This window comes from Dipodomys spectabilis, unplaced genomic scaffold (genome assembly GCF_019054845.1).
Source record: "Dipodomys spectabilis isolate Male_0828 unplaced genomic scaffold, ASM1905484v1 ptg000204l, whole genome shotgun sequence".
Classification (NCBI taxonomy): Eukaryota; Metazoa; Chordata; class Mammalia; order Rodentia; family Heteromyidae; genus Dipodomys; species Dipodomys spectabilis.
In genome coordinates this window covers 1,698,482-1,717,856 of record NW_024870881.1, presented here as the reverse complement: position 1 = coordinate 1,717,856, position 19,375 = coordinate 1,698,482, and the positions used below count along the sequence as shown (strand labels likewise).

The window sequence follows — 19,375 nt, the reverse complement described above, 5'->3', positions numbered from 1 at the left end:
CTTGTTTCTCAGTGGATCAGTGGGTCCAGAGTCTAAAGCTCTGGTGACATCATCTGGAAATGCAAGGCATGAGGGAGATAAAAGCACTGGGAGTCTTTCCTGTCACGTTCCTCTGAAACTTTCCAGCACCCATCATAGCCATGTTCTCGCTAGCTTCCTTACCTAAGGCCTTCCAGCCCCTACTGAATCTTCCTTTCTCTCTCTCACACTCAAGCCAGGTGACCCCCTTTAGTTCTTCGCTCAACAAACGTTTGTGGAGTTGCTACTGTGAACCAGTAGAATAGCTACAGGTGACAAAAATTAATTGACTACTTCACAATAACTAGAAGACTGAATTTTAAGTGTTTCCAACACAAAGAAATGATAAATGTCAGAGGTGACAGAGATGCCACTTACTCTTGTACATTATGTATAATATATTAAAAGGCCACAGTGTAAGCCAGGCACCAGTGGCTCATACCTATAATCCAGGTACCAGTGGCTCACATCTATGGTCCTAGCTACTCAGGAGGCTGAGATCTGACTATCTCAGTTAGAAGCCAGCCTGGGCAGGAAAGTCTGTGAGACTCTTATCTCCAATTAACCACTAGAAAAGCTGGAAGTAGAGCTTTGGGTCAAGTGGTAGAGGGCTAGCCTTGAGCCAAAGGATCTCAGGCCCTCCTTGAGTTCAAGAGTCCCAGAACCAGCCCCTACTCTCTCCCCAAAAAAAGTCACACTGTGGATTTTTTCCACCATCTTTCTGCACCACTATGGTGCACATGAACCTCCTAGCTGATGCCTTCAAGAGCATCAACAATGCTGAGAAGAGAGGCAAAACGCCAGGTCCTCATCAGGCCATGCTCTGGAGTCATCATCCAGTTTCTCACTATGATGATGAAGCATGGCTACATTGGCGAGTTTGAAATCACTGGTGATCACAGAACTGGGAACATTATTGTGAACCTCACAGGCAGGTTAAACAAGTGTGGAGTCATCGGCCCCCGATTTGATGTGCAGGTCAAAGACCTTGAAAATTGGCAGAATAATGTGTTTCCATTCTGACAGTTTGGCTTCATCGTTCTGACCACTTCAGCTGGCATTATGGACCATGAAGAAGCAAGACAGAAACACACAGGAGGGAAAATCCTGGGGTTCTTTTTCTAGGGATTGACACATGCATATAACTAAAGTGCCTCAGTGGGGAAAAAAGTCAAAGTGTCTCAAAATACAGACAAGATATTGATTAAAAATAAAATTCAAAGAATTCAAAAAGGAAAATGAAAGTGTATCAACCTAGCCCTAGCTAGATGCAATGGCTCATGTTCATAATTCCAGCTATTTGGGAAGCAAAGATCAGAAAGATTTCAGTTCAAGGCCGGCCTGGGCAAAAAGTTAGTAGATCCTCATATGAATCAATATAGCTAGGTATGGTAGTACACATCTCATTCAGCTATGTTAGAGGGTAAAATGGAGAATCTTGGTTCAGGCCAATCCAGGGCAAAAAAATAAGATTCTATTTGAAAAAGAATTAATGTAAAAAGAACTAATTGCTGAGGGTGTGACTCAAAGACTACCTACCTAGCAAACAGCAGGCTCTGAGTTCAAATCCCAGCACCACAAAAAATTGTTCTATATCCTCAGTGACTAGAAAACAACAAATTTCTTGCCCATTGTACATGATCATATCATCTGACTCCAAGACCTAGGTTTGATATAACAACATGGAATATTTGCTAATCAAGAACATCATGATCAAGAACAAAAGCAAACAATGTGACAGGCCATCTGCTGTCTCTTAAAGCTTCTGGCTCCAAGAAATTCACCTTTTTAAAAAAAAAAAAGAATTGTTATTTATGAAGGTGATGCACAGAGGGGTTAGAGTTACATAAATCAGGTAAAGAGTACATTTCTTTTTAGACAATATCATCACACGATTGCTCTCTCCCAGTTTTTCCCTCCTGTCCCCACTGACAAGTTGTAAAGCTGCTTTTCAACAGTGTCTAGTGAGCAACACTGCTGCATTTGCTCACCTTTTGTCCCTCCATTTCTGTTCCTCCCCTTAAGTTTCCAAAAGAAGATAAACAAATAAACAAGACAAAAAGAAAAGGAAAACAGCAACAAAGAAAAAAAAAAACCTCTTGTTTCCATTTCCTGCAGTTCATTTTGATAAAAATTATTTTACATGATCCCATGCACATAGGCATTGTGCCTTTGTGCTCGTCTCCTAAGAAGATCCTCCTTTGGTCTCACTCTGTGAATGCCTAGAGTCCTGTATAATTTATCTTGCCCCAGTGTATTTCAGATCTAGTTCTGCATTTGCAATTCACCATTTAACAGATCAAAGCCAGTCTGTGGCCAACCCCGACACCCATAGGGTGAGGAATATAATCCTTTCCCAGAGAAATATAGAGTGTATTTGTAAACAAGAGCATGAGATCAACCACGGACAACAGCCCAGCTGCCCACTGTTCCCCTCTGAGTCCTTCGCTCTCTTCCTACACTCCCCCACCCGCGCCTTCTCTGTCACCCCACAAGTAGCTGTACCTGTGCCCAGCCTTCCTGCAGGGTCTTGAGCTCCATGAGGCAGGGATCATGGCAAATCTACCATGGTATTGTCCTGTTCAGACGTAAGAACAGAGTACCTGTGGAATCAGGTTTTTCCTGTTGAGGAGATTGTAGGGGGGAGGTGCGGGGGCCGGGGTGGGGGAGAGGTGTAATAAGACCTGAAAGGACCACTTACAGAACAATCTGGCCAATTGGGAAGTAATAATGGAAGGGAAGAATTCCTCAGAAGTCCAGCCCACAAGGTACAGGAGTAGCCATAAGCCACGCACCAGTGGCTCATACCTGTAATCCTAGCTACTCAGGAGGCTGAGATCTGAAAATCAGGGTTCAAAGCCAGCCCAGCAGAAAAGTCTATGGGTTTCTTATCTCCAGTTAACCAGAAAAGGCCAGAAGTGGAGCTGTGTGGCTCAAGTGGTAGAGTGCTAGCTTTGAGCAAAAGAAGCTCAGGGACAGCACCCAGGACAGTCAAAAAATAAATAAACCAGAGTAGTCATAACTTAGGATGTGATTCATAGTCATAATGTCTTAGGTGTGATGCCTTTCACTACTTGGAGCTTGCTGCTAGTGTTGGACAGGAGGTCAGGGGCAGAAAATGGCATAACACACTTATGACAAGGGCAGGGAGAGGAGGAACTGATGGCATTGCCTAACTGGCCAGGGTGGCCCCTGAGCAGCTGGAAAACATTCTCTCCATACTGGAGTCAGCAAACTAGGATTCTGGGGGATGACCGGAGAGCTTAACAAAATGGATTCCTGGGCAGACATGCCACTATCAACTCTGCACCCCCAACCCCCCCCACACACACAGAGCATTCAAAAGCTGTGTTCAAGGTGAGTTCAAGCAGAAAGAAATGCAGGAATATGAGACTCCCATGCCAGACCACCTGGAACCTGCTGTGTTCTACTCCACAGTGGCTTTTGTCACTACACATGACTCCAAATGACATCTAGCCGTTTCTAGATCAATCTCAAAAGGCAAGAATTGGCTGTCACTGAGCCACAGACCATTGTGTGTGTGTGTGTGTGTGTGTGTGTGTGTGTGTGTGTGTGTGTGTGTGTGTGTATGCAGAGTATCAATGCTAAACTTCCAGTAGGTATAGAACTATAGAATGTTTCAGAAGTGGCAGAAACCAACTGTCTCAACTCCTTCATTTTAGAGCTCTGAGGTGATCATTTTGGTCTCTCACAGAGACATATCTATGTCCAGTACTCAAAACAGGATCTCTCCCCTAAATCATGCCAAACAAATGCTCATAGAAGCCAGGTGTTGGTGGCTCAAGCCTGTTACCTTAGCTAGATCTGAGAATCATGGTTTAAAGCTAGCCTGGGCAGGAATACTCATGAGACTTTTTTTATTTTTATTTTATTTTTTGTCGGTTTTGGGGCTTGAACTCTGGGCCTGAGCGCTGTCCCTCAGCCCTTCAAGGCTAGCACCTTGAGCTACAGAGCCACTTCCAGTTTTCTGGTGGTTTATTGGAGATAAGAGTTTCGTTTCATGGACTTTCCTGCCCGGGCTGGCTCTGAACTGCAATCCTCAGTAGTAGCTCCTCAGTAGCTAGGATTACAGGCCTGAGCCACCAGCACCAGGCTCATGAGACTTTTATCTCCCATTAACCACCAAAAAAAAAAAAAAAGAATCCGAAGTGGAACTTTGCCTCAAGTGTTAGAGCACCTACCTAGCAAGTTGAGCTCAAATCCATTTAACTTTTTTTAAAAAATTAAAAAATGTAAAACTGTGTAGGTTTAGCCCTGGGCTCAGTAAAGGATGCTCTCTGGAGAAGGAGAGGGCCCTGGGTGCTCAAACCACGCCCACAGTGCCCCTGCTGGTAGCAATTGTGGGCAAGCTTCCTCCCTCAGGCCCCACATGCTTCTATTCTCTTGGCACCTTAGCCCCCTGTCCAGCCAGTCTACAAGCAGAAAGTCTTTTCACCCCACACAATCAAACATTTTAACTGTCCACCATGTCCTCTCCAGCCCACACAGGACATAGGCTTTGAAAAGCAAACATTAGGAAGAATCTTCTTTTCTTTTCTTTCTGTTTTTTTTTTTTTTTTTTGGTTGGTTGTGGGGCCTGAACTCAGGGCCTGGGTGCTGTCCCTCAGCTCTTCAGCCCAAGGCTAGCGCTCTCCCACCTGAGCCACAGCACCACTTCCAGCTTTTTCTGCTTATGTAGTGCTGAAGAATTGAACCCAGGGCCTTATGCTTGCAAGGTGAGCACTCTACCACTGAGCCACCTTCCCAGTCCCAAATCTTTTTTTTTTTTTATTGTGAAAATACTGTACAGAGGGGTTACAATTGCATGGGCAAGATAATGAGTACATTTCTTATCAAACATTGTAGCCTCCTCCTTTGTTTCCCCTTCCCATCCCTTCCCATCCTCCCCCCAACCCCCCTCACTCCTCTTCCCCCCCCACCAAAGTTGTAAGTCCCAAATCTTCTTCTTCTTTTTTTTTTTTTTTTTTTGAGTCCGGTCGTGGGGCCTGAACTCTGGGCCTGGGCCCTGTCCCTCAGTTCTTCAGCTCAAGGCTAGGGCTCTACCACTTGAGCCACAGCGCCACTTCTGGCTTTTTTTCTTTTTTGCTTATGTGATGCTGAGTAATCGAACCCAGAGCCTCATGCATGCAAGGCAAGCGCTCTACCACTAAGCCACCTTCCCAGCCCCCAAATCTTAAAAGAAGAAATAATGCATTGCAGGGGACAGAAAAGGGAGAATCCATCAACTATCTTGAAACATTTTCCAGCCATAAGGCACTTGAAGCTTTCCTGAGCACCTTCATCCACATTAATTTACTGGGATAAGAATATACCTTTTGGCAATAACTACTCCAGATGATAAGACATGGGCTTCTATAAGTTTTGAAATGCTTATTTGAAGCTAATCTAGCCAGGCATGGTGGCTCATATCTAGGAAATAATGGCTTGAGGCTAGCCCAGGCAAAATAATTCATGATACTCCATTCTAACAGAAATAAGCTGGGTATGGTGGCACATGTCTATCATCCCAGCTACGGTGGGAAGTGAAAGTGTATGAATAGGAGGATTGTGATCCAGGCTAGCTTCATGCAAAAAGCAAGACTCTATCCCAAAATAACCAAAGCAAAATGAGATGGAGATGTGGTTCAAGAGGTAGAGCATCAGCCTAGCAAGTGTTAGGTGCTAAATTCAAACCCCAGTACCACCAAGAAAAGGAAGGAAGGAAGGAAGGAAGGAAGGAAGGAAGGAAGGAAGGAAGGAAGGAAGAAAGGAAGGAAGGAAGGAAGGAAGGAAGGAAGGAAGGAAGGGAGGGAGGGAGGGAGAAAAGTCAATCTGTTTAATAAATGGTGCTTGAAAACTGATTGTCCACAGGCAGAATGAACAAAGCTCGACTTAAAATGTATTGAAGAATTGTATTTAAGACTTTAAATTGTAAAACCACTAAAGAAAGCATGAAGGAAAAGCTCCATGTCAGTGGCCTGGGCAAGGATTTTTTTGGCTAAGAGCCTACCAATTGCAGCAAAAGCAAAAACAGGCAAACAGAATGGCATTGAACTAAAAAGGTTCTGCAAAACAAAACAAAAGTTAAGAGACAACCAGCCCAATTCCCAACTGCCATGGCCTTGGGTTCTACAGCCAATTGTTCAGGGCTTTTTGCTGTCCGGAGCTGAGGGCACATATGAATTCACCTGTGTACCCCACAGCGAAGGTCTGGCAAGGAGAAGCCCTAGTCTCAGGCCACTGTCCTCTCTTTCCTTGTTGTTCATCTGGGGAGAAGGGAGAGAGAGGTAAAGAGCCAGTGAAGACCAGGAGATGAAACATCTTTCCTTTTCCGTTTCCTCACACAGGATCTGAAAGGGATCAAGAAGTGCTATGTTTTATTTATGAAGTCGTTCTAAGCTTTCTGAAATTAAATCCAGTTTCATTTCAACACAGGATAGGTGAAAATAGTGATCCTCATTTGTTTGTTTTTGCCAGTACTGAGGCTTCAACTCAGGGCCTCACTCTTACTTGACTTGCTTTCTCACAGCTGGTGTGCTACAACTTGAGCCTCTGAACCTATGTAAAACCCTTGAATGTTTTCCTCAACATTACATAAAAGTGTGTGGAATGTCACAACTAATAAGTAATAAAGACTGAACTACAATAATTTTTTTTAAAAAAACAATAAAACAGAAGAAGCCAGGCACTGGTTGTAAGTCAACTATGCAATAGGCTGAAATTTAGAGGATCAAGGCTGAGACTTGGAGGATCAAGTTAGAAGCTAGCCTGGGCAGAAAAGTCCAAGAGATTCCATCTACAATAAACAAGCAAAAAGATGGACAGAAAGAAGGTGTGGCTTTAGTGGTAGAGCAAGCAAGCTGAGCCATAGCACAAATCCCTGAGCTTAAACTAGGTTACTGGTAAAAAGAAAAAGAAAGAAAAGAGAAAACATAAGAGAAGGTATTTTCTTTTTATATATTTTTTATTATTATTATCTTTAAGTAGTTGTACAAAGAAGTTCCCATTCTACAAAACAGTATATGAGTACAAGTTGTCTGACAACACTGTCTCCCATCACTCCTAAGGAGAAGGCATTTTCAAATCATACATCTGATAAGAGATTCATAACTAAAATGGAAAGAGAACTCAACTCAAAAGCAAGAAGATAAAATGGGCAATGAATCTGAGAAGACAACATATAAATGGCTAGTGGGTTCATGAAGGAAAGCTTCTGACACCTGATATCATCAGGGAAATGCAAATTAAAAAATCATAGTGAGACATCACTTTCCACCTGTGAGAATGTCTTTTATTAAAAAGATAAAACCCAAGTGTTGGTGAGGATGAGGACATTCTGGAAAGCAGTATGGAGGTTCCTCAAAAAAACTAAACATTGAGAGGCTGGGAAGGTGGCTCAGTGGTAGAGGGCTTACCTTGCATGCATGAGGCCCTCGGTTCGATTCCTCAGCACCACATAAGCAAAAAGAAGAAAGCCGGAAGTGGCACTGTGGCTCAAGTGGTAGAGCCCTAGCCTTGAGCTGAAGAGCTGAGGGACAGCGCCCAGACCCAGAGTTCAGGCCCCATTACTGGACCCAAAAAACAACAACAACAACAAAAAACAAACTAAACATTGAGCTTCCCTAAAAATCCAGCCATTCCATTCCTGGGCATTTATCCAATAAAACATAAACAAAGCCACACTAAAGTTACCAGCATAACCACGTTCATTACATCATTATTTACCATAGCCAAGATATGGAATAAGCCCAGATGCCCCTCAATGGATAAACAGATCAAGAAAATGTGATGTATATAAACAATAGAAATCTACTCATGCATCAGAAACAATGATCTTGCACCATTTGTAAGGAAAAGGAAAGACTTGGAAAAAATCATATTAAGCAAAGTAAGACAGATCCGGAAAAACATAGGTTGCATGGTTTCCCTAATTTGTGGTAGTTAGAATGTGCCTATAAATCTATAAGTAAACATACTGGGTCATAAGCCAGGGGTTACAAATGAATTAACTGGAATAGACTCTGTGGACAGCACAAGTAGTATAATTCTTTTAAAAGACTAAATCAAAGCCCAACAAAATAAGTACCAGAAAATGCAAGTACCAGGAAATGGGTACTTGCAGGAGGGGAGGGTGGGGGCAAGGGGAGTGGGGTAGAAGAATGAAGGGGGAAGTGGGGAGAATGCAGGCAAGAAAGAAGGAAGGAAGGAAAGAAGGAAGGAAGGAAGGAAGGAAGAAGGAAAGGAGGGAGGAAGGGAAGAAGGGAAGAAGGGAGGAAGGGAGGGAGGGAATTGCATACAAAAGATCAGGAATCTAGACAAGAGCAAACATCTGAAGTGTAGCATGAATTGCTTAAAGGCAATGGAGAATTCTGCAGGAAAAAAAAAAGGATTAGTAATCTGGAGTGTAACTGAAGTAATAGAACACTTGCATAGCAATCACAGAAAGGAAACCCTTGAAGCTGTTTGCAGGAATGTAGATCTATACAGCATTGTGGGAAATGGAAGAGGTTCCTCAAAAACTCAAAATTGAATTACCATAGGATTCAGCAGCCCTGCTTCCAGGAATATGTCAAAGGAAACTGAAATCATCATGTTGTAGAGATAGCTGCATTCTCATGCTCACAGCAGTAGTATGAAATTGCCAAGACAGGAAATCAGCATAAGCATCAATGGTATACACAATTTAGCTTTAAGGGAAAAAATATGTCACTTGAAACTACATGGATGAATCTAAAGAATATGGTACTGAGTGAAATAAGCCAGGTATAGAAAGAGACATTCCACAGGATCTTACTTATATTTGGAATGGAATATAAGTTAACTCTGGTAGTCAAAAAAAAAAAAAGCAAAACCACAATTGCTAAAGGCTGAGAGAGAGAGAGGTAGGAGGGATTGGAGAATTACAAGGTATAATATTTCAACTAGATATAAGGAATAGACTTTAGATCCATTGTACAGCAGAGTACCTGCAGTCAGTAGTAATATATTGTTTATTTATTTATTTGTCAGTCCTGAGGCCTGAACTCTGGGCCTGGGTGCCGTCCCTCAGCTCTTCAGCTCAAGGCTAGCACTCTATCATTTGAGCCACAGTGCCCCTATCAGCTTTTTCTGCTTATATGGTACTGAGGAATCGAACCCAGGGCCTCATGCATGCAAGACAAGCACTCTACCACTGAGCCACCTTTCCAGCCCCATGTATTGTATATTTTAAAAATAACTAAATGAGAAAAATTCAACTGTAACACCACCAAAAATGTTAAGATAACAAACACGATGTTAGATTGGTTTAATCATTCTGACACACATGTCACATATAGGACATACACATATATTATCAAACACAAACACACATATATATAATAGCACATTATACTTATGAATGTAATACAATTGCAATTTGTTGACTAAAAATAGAAATGGAGCCAGGCACCAATGATTCACACTGTTAACACTAGCTACTCAGGAGGCAAAGATTGGAAGGATCACAGTTCAAGGCTACCCCAGAGGGGAAAAATTAGCAAAACACCATCTCAACAGAAAAGGCTTGGTGTGGTGAGACAGGTCTATAATAATCCAGGCCAACTACAGCAAAAAGTGAGACCATATTTGAAAAATAAACAGAGCAAAAATGATGGATTGAAGGTTCAAAAGTTCAAAAGTTGCAGAGCCTGCTTAACTAGTGCAAAGCCCTGAGTTCAAACCCCAGTACCATGAAAATAATAATAGTAGTAATGAGATGATGATGATGTTGATGATGATGATGTTGATTATGATGATGATTGTTATACCCAAGTCCCAGAGACCCTCCGACAACCACCGAGAGACCAGATAACCTGAACTGCAAAATGCAAGGTTTATTTAACAAGCCAAGGCTCAGGCCTCGTCCCGTACCCCCAGACACAGCAGAGGAAGGGAGGGAGCCCTGAGCAACAGTATAGCGGGGCTTATAAAGGCAAAAACCACAAAATTACAGCAATGCCATGGCTTAGGGACAAGTTCGATTCTGATTGGTCAGGACCAGGTGTCTGCTTGAGCCATCAAGGCTGACATCTCCTGTGGTTAATCTGCTGACTGGGTCTCAGAACCATCCTGTTCTGGGGTGTTCTGCAATCTTTAAATAACAGTTCCCAAAAATTTTGCACAGACATGTTATTGTTTAACTCATTTTTGCAACCTTTGCAACATTAACTCAGAACAGGAATTAGGGGCTGACACAAGTTAACTTTTAGAAGCTGTCATAAAGTGGCTTTAGTTTGGTTCTTACAATGATAAATTTCCTTAAAAGTGTAGGCCATTTAAAAAGATTTGCTAGCTGACTACCTGAGGATATTGGCTATTTAGCCTATTTTAAAATAATTTGCTTTGCTATCTGGTCTTTACTACATTAATATTCCTCACCAATTTCATTCTCCTATGTAGGAAAGGAGTCGGGGGAGAGGGAGAGAGGGAGAGAGGATTTTTTTCTAAATCCCTAGTCTGCACTCTTAGGCAAATCACCAACATCAGGACCAACGAGCTCAATCTCTCCTTGTTTGTACATTTGCCTGAGTATTAGGTGTCTTAGTATGTCAACACTGTCTCAAACCTGACTACTTAATATAGAAAGCACAATTGAGAGCCATATGTGTGTTTCCTTAAATAAAGCAATACACAAAGCACTCCAGATTTTGGGGAAAGATCATCTCTGATCTTCCTGGAGTAGCCAAAGGAAGCTTCATGGGGTGTGATTCATGCTGAGTGGCCAGACATTCACTTGTGGAGGGAGAAAGATTCCTTCAGTTCATACTCAGGAACCAGTCACCAGAAAAGTTAGAGCTTCCCAATTACTGGCCTAAAACGTATGTGCTCTTAGAGAACCTCCACTTAGCTCACTGAGGTGGGACATGAGGGACATGTCCAGGGCTACCCAGAAGCCACACAGAGCATAGCATTTGCCTTTAACCCATTGCTGCCAGGGTGCAGCTGGCTGGCTAACTTGGGGTCATTGAGAAAATCAAAGTTCAAAAGGCAGAGGCAGCAGATGTTGGAAACCTATTCTATGTAATATTGTTTAGCAGCCCCATTGGAGCTGGCTGCCGACAGGTTGTTAATGCCAGTGATATTTAATTTAATTTTTCCCATGTAAACACTGTGTGGACTCATTAACCCAGAAAGTTCATTTCCTGGAAATCAGATGATAATGAGATTTACCACCAGCCCTGTGGTCCCCGCTGCCTTACTGTTGAGTCTGGAGGCTGCTGGTGATGTTCAGGATTGGGAAGTAAGGGGCGGGCTCCATTGAGCTGATCCAATAGGCAGCCCACTCCTGTCCATTCAGAAATTCAATTATGAGAGGAAGGGGGAAAAAATGCGGCCATAAACAAAAATAATGAGCAGTATGGCCAGAGGCCTAAGAGCAACAGTGCCACTCAAGCTTAGATGGAAACTATGAAACTGTAAGCCAAAAGAACCCTTTCCTCTATAATTTGATTGTCATAGATCTTCCTTTGGGTAACAGAAAGATGGTGAACACATATCTCTGAGAGTCAATTCCCAAACTGAAGTTCCTTTTCTGCCAGATTTGATGTCAGATATCTCTCAAAATCAGCCACAAGTAAGAAATTACAGCTGAATTAGATAAGCCTATGGTCTCTTGAACATGGAACACAACTTTTTTTTTTTTTTTTTTTTTTTTAGGTCCGGTCGTGGGGCCTGAACTCTGGGCCTGGGCGCTGTCCCTCAGCTCTTCAGCTCAAGGCTAGCACTCTAGCACTTGAGTCACAGCGCCACTTCTGGCTTTTTTCTTTTTTTTGCTTATGTGGTGCTAAGGAATTGAACCCAGGGCCTTATGCATGCAAGGCAAGCACTCTACCACTGAGCCACCTTCCCAGCCCAGATCACAACTTATAATGAAGCAATGTATTTCAAAATCTGAAGTTATCACACTAGATACCAAATCCCTCTGAGGTGAATTTTAAGTCTTCCCTAGCCACAATTGAAGGACTCTTTCCAGAGTCACAAATAGCTATTTTCCTCATAAGGCTGCGACCTGAGGATTGCAATTTGAAGCCAGCCTGAACAGGAAAGGTCCATGAGACTTTAATCTCCAATTAAGCACTAAGAAAAGCCAGAATTGGAGCTGTAGTGGTAGAGCACTAGCCTTGGGTAAAAAAAAGCTCAGAGAGCTCCAAGCCCTGAGTTCAAGTACCACAACTGGTACAGGAAGGAAGGAAGGAAGGAAGGAAGGAAGAGAGGGAGGGAGGGAGGGAGGGAGGGAGGGAGGGAAGGGAAGGGAAGGGAAGGGAAGGGAAGGGAGGGAGGGAGGAAGGAAAGAAGGGACGGAGGAAAAAAGGAAAGGAATGGAAAGAAAATAAGGTAATTTTCCATCCAAAGTAACTATGCTTTACAAGTATCTTTTTTTTTTTTTTTGGTACCAGAGTTTGTATTCAGGACTTGCATTTGTGATGCAAATGCTCTGTCCTCCAGTCCTTTTTGGTTGTTGTTATTTTTCAAATAGATACCACATTTTGCCCAGGTCATTTATATTTATACTTCTTTCACCAAATCAAACTCAGTTGAGATGGGAGTCTCAAGAACTTTTGGCTATTTGCCTTGAATTGTGATCCTCCCTATTACAGCCTCCCAAGTAGGCATAAGCTGCCATACCAGCCTGAATCACACTTTCCCCCAGAACTCACCTCAGGGAAACTGTTCTCTTCTAGTTTCACAAATTTTTATACAGACAAGCTTGTCTTTGTAAAACGTAGTTTCCAGGCTGGTAATGTAGCTTAGTGGTAGAGTGCTTGCCTAGCATGCATGAAGCCCTGGGTTTGATTCCTCAGTACCATATAAACAGCAAAAGTCAGAAGTGGCTCTGTGGCTCAGATGGTAGAGTGCTAGTCTTGAGCACTTAGTCAGGGACAGAGCCCAGGCCCTGAATTCAAGCCCCAGGACCCGCAAAAAAAAAAAAAAAAAAAAGACAACAACAAAAGCAAAGCAAAACAAAAACAAAATTTAGTTTCCTCAGACAATTCTTATCCATAAATAAACCATGCTGATTAAATTTTATTTTAGAACACGCAGTATTAACTTTATCCATTTCTCTACTCAGTTTTCTCCTCTAGAGAATCAGCCATGACGAGGTTCTACCACCAGAGGGCAGAATGACAGTTATAGGGCAATACATCAGCTTTTTTTTTTTCTTTTTTCTTTTTGACCAATTCTGGAGCTTGAACTCAGGACCTGGGTATTGTCTCTAAGCTTCTTTTGCTCAAGGCTAATGCTCTGTCACTTGAGCCACAGTTCCACTTCTGATTTTGTGTGTAAATGTGTATAATTTATTGGAGATAAGAGTCTCAGGATGGCTTCCAACTATGGATCCTTAGATCTCAGCCTCCTGTATAGCTTGAATTACAGGCTTGAGACACCCCAGAGTCTGACTACCATCAGCATTTTTTTCTTTTTGTTGATCATGGGGCTTGAACTCATGACCTGGACACTGTCCCTGAGCATCTTTTGCTGAAAGCTAGATCACTACCACTTTGAGCCATAGCTCTACTTCTGGTTTTCTGGTGGTTAATTGGAGATAAGTTTCACAGACTTTCCTGCCTGACCTGGCTATGAACCACAATCATCAGATATCAGCCTCCTGAGTTGCTAGGACTACATGTGTGAGCCACCAGTGCCCAGTTCATCAGCAATTTTTAAATGCAAGCACCTCTTTTTTTCCTTTCAACATTCATACATTTTATTACCATTTTGTTCTAAAAGGAAAATGCATTGTTAGTATTTTTCTCAAATTGTAATTTAGATTGCATTGTTAAATCTACTAGGCACATTTCAGTTACTTCTTCTTCACCCTTAGCATTACATAGTTAATGGCTCCTTCCTTACAATTTCTTCTTCCTTGGTCTTGCTTAAACCTACAGAGTCTTGGCTTCTTTTATGCCTATCTAGCCATACCTAATCAGTCTTCTTTGACAAGGACTGCTCTTCTACCTGACTTCTAGCCACTGGCACCCCACAATGGAGGAGATCTTAATTCTCTCCATTCCACCTCCCTTCCTCTCCTCTCCCATGGCTCATCAAATAGTACAATTCCTCACCAGAGTAAAAAACCAGACATCTGGAGTCTGTGTTAGTCTCTTTCTATTATTTTAACAAATACACGATGTGACCGACTTATAAAGAGAAAAGGATCAGACTGTGGAATTCCCAAAAACACAGATTCCAATCTGAGCAGAGGGTGGAAAAGATTGACAATGGCAGTTCCATTTCCTCTGGTGGCAGCACCCTGTCCTGATTGTCCAGCAGAGACTGCCTCCTCTTCCTCAGAGCCTCTGAGTTCCTCTTGGACTAAAGTCTATTCCTCAGCCATCTGTGGACACCGTGGGCTCCAGTCAATCCTCCACCCTTCCTTTGACTTAACCATGTGCCCTTGTAGTACACAAAAACTGGGTGGCAGAGACTCCAGGCTGCTGCTGCTGGCCAATGCTTACAGAAATGTTTCAGTATTTTATCAAGGGGGAAATCAGCTATGCTTCAGCCCTGAAAATATGACCAAAGGCAATCTAAAATTAAACACCTTAGAGCTCCAGCTGAGGATGCCTCAGAGAGACAGGAGGAAGATGCTTACTTTTTGCTCTACCCAAGTCCATACCACATGAAGGTTTCACAGTGTGCTCTACTGTGTGCAGTCTTTTGCTAAGATTTGCTAGCAAGAATGACAAAAGTTTGCTGTTCTCTTTGAACTGCAATACCACCCTGGCACCCCAATAAATATGAACCTGGCATTGTTTTCTAAACTATGAAGTCTAAGACATTTATTGCCCAACCTGTGATACAAATATAACGAAACAGGGCTGGAAAGGTGGCTCAGTGGTAGAGCGCTTGCCTTGCATGCATGAGGCCCTGGGTTTGATTCCTCAGCACCACATAAGCAAAAAGAAAAAAGCTGGAAGTGGCGCTGTGGCTCAAGTGGTAGAGCGCTAGCCTTGAGCTGAAGAGCTGAGGGACAGCGCCCAGGCCCAGAGTTCAGGCCCCACGACCGGACCTCCCCCCCCCAAAAAAAAAAAATATATATATATATATTTATATATATATAAAGAAACAAAGACAAGAGTGAGAGAAAGTAAGGGATATCAGTAAATAGGGATAGAAAATGGTGGATGTAACACATGACAAGACCAGTGAATCATCGTGGTGCTTCCTGTTCCCAAAATGCTTCAGACTGCTGCTAAAAATGATACTTCTTCTTCTAATGCCCAGTGTTCCCATGCAAATCCTACCTCAGCAGTGAGCTAATGTTCTGCATGGCCAGTCAAACCACTTCCATACCTGTGCCTGTACCAGTGCAGGAATGACCAGTCAGACTTACTTCCATGCCCTTCACCCAGTGGAAGAGACCAATGAGGAACTCAAATCAGCCCTCACTGACCAGTCATGTCCTTGGCTAGAAGGAGAATTGTAAAAGCTTTAGCCACTTCCCTGGAGGACTTCAATGGACTTCCAGCTCTGGAAGCCCTCTATGGAGAATCTGTACTCTGCTTCCATTTTCAGTATGTTTGGTGCTTTATTATATGTCACTGCTCTGCCTCAATTCTTTATCTAGGGGAGGAACCAATTCCTAATCCTAGATGGTGTCAAGAGACTGTGAGGTCAGCTAGCAAAGCACCCAATTCCAGTAAGTTAAGCTAACATACAAGACTTATAAAGTCATTTGGAGCATCTCATCCTGGTACCTTTCCCTCCCTTTCCCTCTGAGAAGGAACCAAGGGAAAGCTGACTGTTCACAAAAGCATCCAATACTCAGGTCATCCTTGGCCTCCTTGAAATGCTTAAGGCTAGAGAGATGGCCCAAGGGGAAAGGATGACCCCAGCCATGTTGGGAAATTCAGCAGCAGGTAAAGCCAGCCCCCTAGCACCAGGAAAGCTAGTCTGACAGCAGTGGTTCTCAAAGTGCAGCCCTTGCTCCTGCAAACTTTGTAGCAATGCAAGTTCTCAGGCTCCACCACAGCTCTATCAGAAACCAGCTGTGACCTCCAGCCACACCTGGGCTGCAACAGGTCTCTGGGGGTTCTGAAGCAAGACACTTTTGAGACTCTTCCTCAGGACACCTGTTTTTCTTTAAGGGAAACCATTGTCTGAGGCCACGTGAAGTCCACTGGCTGTGAGCTTGAAGCTTGAAACCTGGGGCAGAAAAGGAATATTCGGGCTGCTGCTTGTTTGTGTCTGTTACATTATTCTTACACAAGGGGCTTGGAAACTTATAAAACACAGTAATAGGGAACACCATTTTTTGGTTTTTGTGTTGTTGTTGTTGTTGTTGATCAGAGAAAAACAGAAGAGGTCAAGTGGAATACAAAAGTCAAGTTGCAAAGTCAAGTTGGACTCATATGACAAGTAGGGGGCTTTCCTTCCTGAAGAAGCCAAGCATGGGCCTCATCTGAGCCTGAAGATCCCCCTCCCTCCCTTCCCCCACTCCGGGGTCCCCATGCTCATATATCACAGCCTAGCAGCAACTATCCGCTTGCAGCTCGATGGAGAGAAAGCAGTGGGGAGCCCAGAGCAGAGCCCTCTGCAAAAGAGGACACAATGAACTCTTGAAAGTAGAAGTGAAGGAAGAGATGGGAAAACAAGTTAATGGAATTAAGTACAAGCCAGTCTCCACCCAGCAGCATTGCAAAGACCACCTCTATGTGGTTGTTTTCCTGCCACCTCTGCAGGTGCACTGAGTGGGCCCAGATACAGCTACTCTCTCCCGGATACCATCACTGGGCACCAGTGGTTCACACCTGTAATTCTAGCTATGCAGGGGCCTGAGATATGAGGATCAACATTCAAAGCTAGCCAAGGCAGACAAATTTATGATACTCTCATCTCCAATTAACAGCAAAAAGTCAGAAGTGGAACTGTGGCTCAAATGATTGAGTGCCAGCCTTGAGTGTAAAAACTAAGGGGCAGCACCCAGGCCCTGAGTTCAAGCCTCAGTACCAACACACACACACACACACAGAGAGCTCTGGAGAAGCTCAGGGCTAGGCAGAGGGCTGCCACAGGGGTACCACAAATAGCCTCTACTAGAGTAGTATCTAATGGAGCCAGGGAAGAAAAGCCACCCCTGAGACACCAAAATGGTAGAAGCACCTCACAGAAGAACTTCAGAAGCATGACTTTAACATAAGAGCCTCAACACCCAGCAACGCCATGGGGACAGAGTTGTCTAGAACCTTGAGAGTCTGACCCTGACCCCAGGTTGTCCAGAAGCAGGACACAGAATCAAAGATTATTCCTAAGCTTCAAGATTTCATCTTGCAGTCCTGGTATATTCAGTAGACACAATGTAACTTGAGCTATGCAACTGTGGGCAGGAACAGGACGGGGAATCTAGAGGAAAGGGAAGGCAGGGGTGACTTTGTAAAAAAAATTTGTTCTCATTATCTGACTTATGAAATGGTAACCCCTCTGTATAACACCTTAATCATTACAATAAAATTATATTTTTTTAAAAAATTAAGAAAAGATTTGATCTCATTTGCTATCTTGGGTGTTGAATTTGTTTGGGACTTGTTACATCTTTCTTCTTTCCTGTTTCTGCTTTGGGGCATGAGTAAGGCTCTCCAGTACCTGTCCTATACAATATGTTTGATTTCACAGGCTCACAGCTGGAAAGCAACTTGCCTCCAGATAAATCATGCCTTGAGTGGCCTCCGTATCTAATGTGCATGATATTCAGATGAGATTCTGGATTGTAGGGTTTTTTTTTTTCTTTTTGTAGGACTGAGGTTTTGAACTCAGGGCTTCATGTTTACTAGGCTGTTGTGATACCATTGATTCATGCCTCCAGCCCTGTTTTTCACTGGTTATTTTTAAGATAGAGTCTCCTGTCATGGTGTGTAGCTGAGATGTGATCTGCCTGCTTTATGTTTTCCGCCGTTGCTTAGATCACATGCCACTGCATCCAGCTTCCCTTCTGTGGGTATGAGTCTCATAGAAAGACTTCAAGCCTAAAACCTTTGGTTTTAAGACTTGCAAGTAGTTAGATTACAAATATGAGCCATGTACTCTCAGCTTCTGATGTCTGTTTTTTTTTTTTTTTTCCAATTCTGGATTTGAACCTAGGGCTTCATGCTTGCTAGATATAGGTGCTCTATTCTTGGACATCTCTCTCTCTCTTTCTCTCTTTCTTGTTTTCTTTGTTTTCCTTCCTTCCTTCATTTCTTCCTTCCTTCCTTCATTTCTTCCTTTCTTCCTTCCTTCCTTCCTTCTTTCCTTTATTTATTTATTTATTTTTTTGGTGCTGGTCTTGGTATTGAACTCAGGGCTGCGCAGTCCCTGAGTTCTCTTGCTCAAGGTTAGTGATCTACCACTTCACCCACAGCTCTACTTCCAACTTTAGGGGTAGTTAAGTGATGATAAGAGTCTTGGAGACTTTCCTGCCCAGCTAGTGTCAAACCATGATCCTCAGATCCCTAGCCTTTGAGTAGCTAGGATTATAGGCATGAATCACCAGGCCCCTGCCATTTTGGGGGGGGGGGGGGTGTCCGGTCATGGGCCTGAACTCTGGGCCTGGGCGCTGTCCCTCAGCTCTTCAGCTCAAGGCTAGCACTCTACCACTTGAGCCACAGCGCCACTTCCGGCTTTTTTCTTTTTGCTTATGTGGTGCTGAGGAATCGAACCCAGGGCCTCAGGCATGCAAGGCAAGCGCTCTACCACTGAGCCACCTTCCCAGCCCCTGCCATTTTGATTATATTTGAAATAGGGTCTCACTTTCTGCTTTGGCCAGCCTGACCATATTCCTCCTATTTACACCTCTCGCCATAGCTAGAGTGACAAGCTCACATCACAGTTTTTTCCTTTGAGATAGGGTCTTGAGAACTTTTGCCCAGGCTGGCCTAGAACCAAGATTCTCCTGATTTTCACTTTCTCACAGGCATAAGACACAGATGCCTGTAGATCCTTAAGGGTTAGTTGTAGAATGGAATCTGAAACCCCATGAAGGAAATTTTTGTACTCTGTTGCATTAAAATCCATTGGCCCATTTTGTACTTTGAATGAATCTTTTACCTGTGCAATGGATTTGTACTGTCATGCATTGGCCTTTCATAAAATGTTGTTTCACTGACACTAATAGTCCAAATGTTTTCTTTTTTTCTTTTCTTTTCTTTTTTTTTTTTTATGGTCCAGTTGTGGGGCCTGAACTCTGGGCCTGGGCGCTGTCCCTCAGCTCTTCAGCTCAAGGCTAGCGCTCTACCACTTGAGCCACAGCGCCACTTCTGGCTTTTTTCTTTTTGCTTATGTGGTGCTGAGGAATCGAACCCAGGGCCTTAGGCATGCAAGGCAAGCACTCTACCACTGAGCCGCCTTCCTAGCCCTCCAA

At 43.3% G+C, this 19,375-nt stretch overlaps 1 pseudogene; it reads left to right on the top strand.

The window, feature by feature from the left end:
- Positions 1-749: 749 nt before the first annotated feature.
- LOC122122110 lies at positions 750-1,152 on the top strand (annotated as a pseudogene).
- The last annotated feature ends 18,223 nt before the right edge of the window (positions 1,153-19,375 follow it).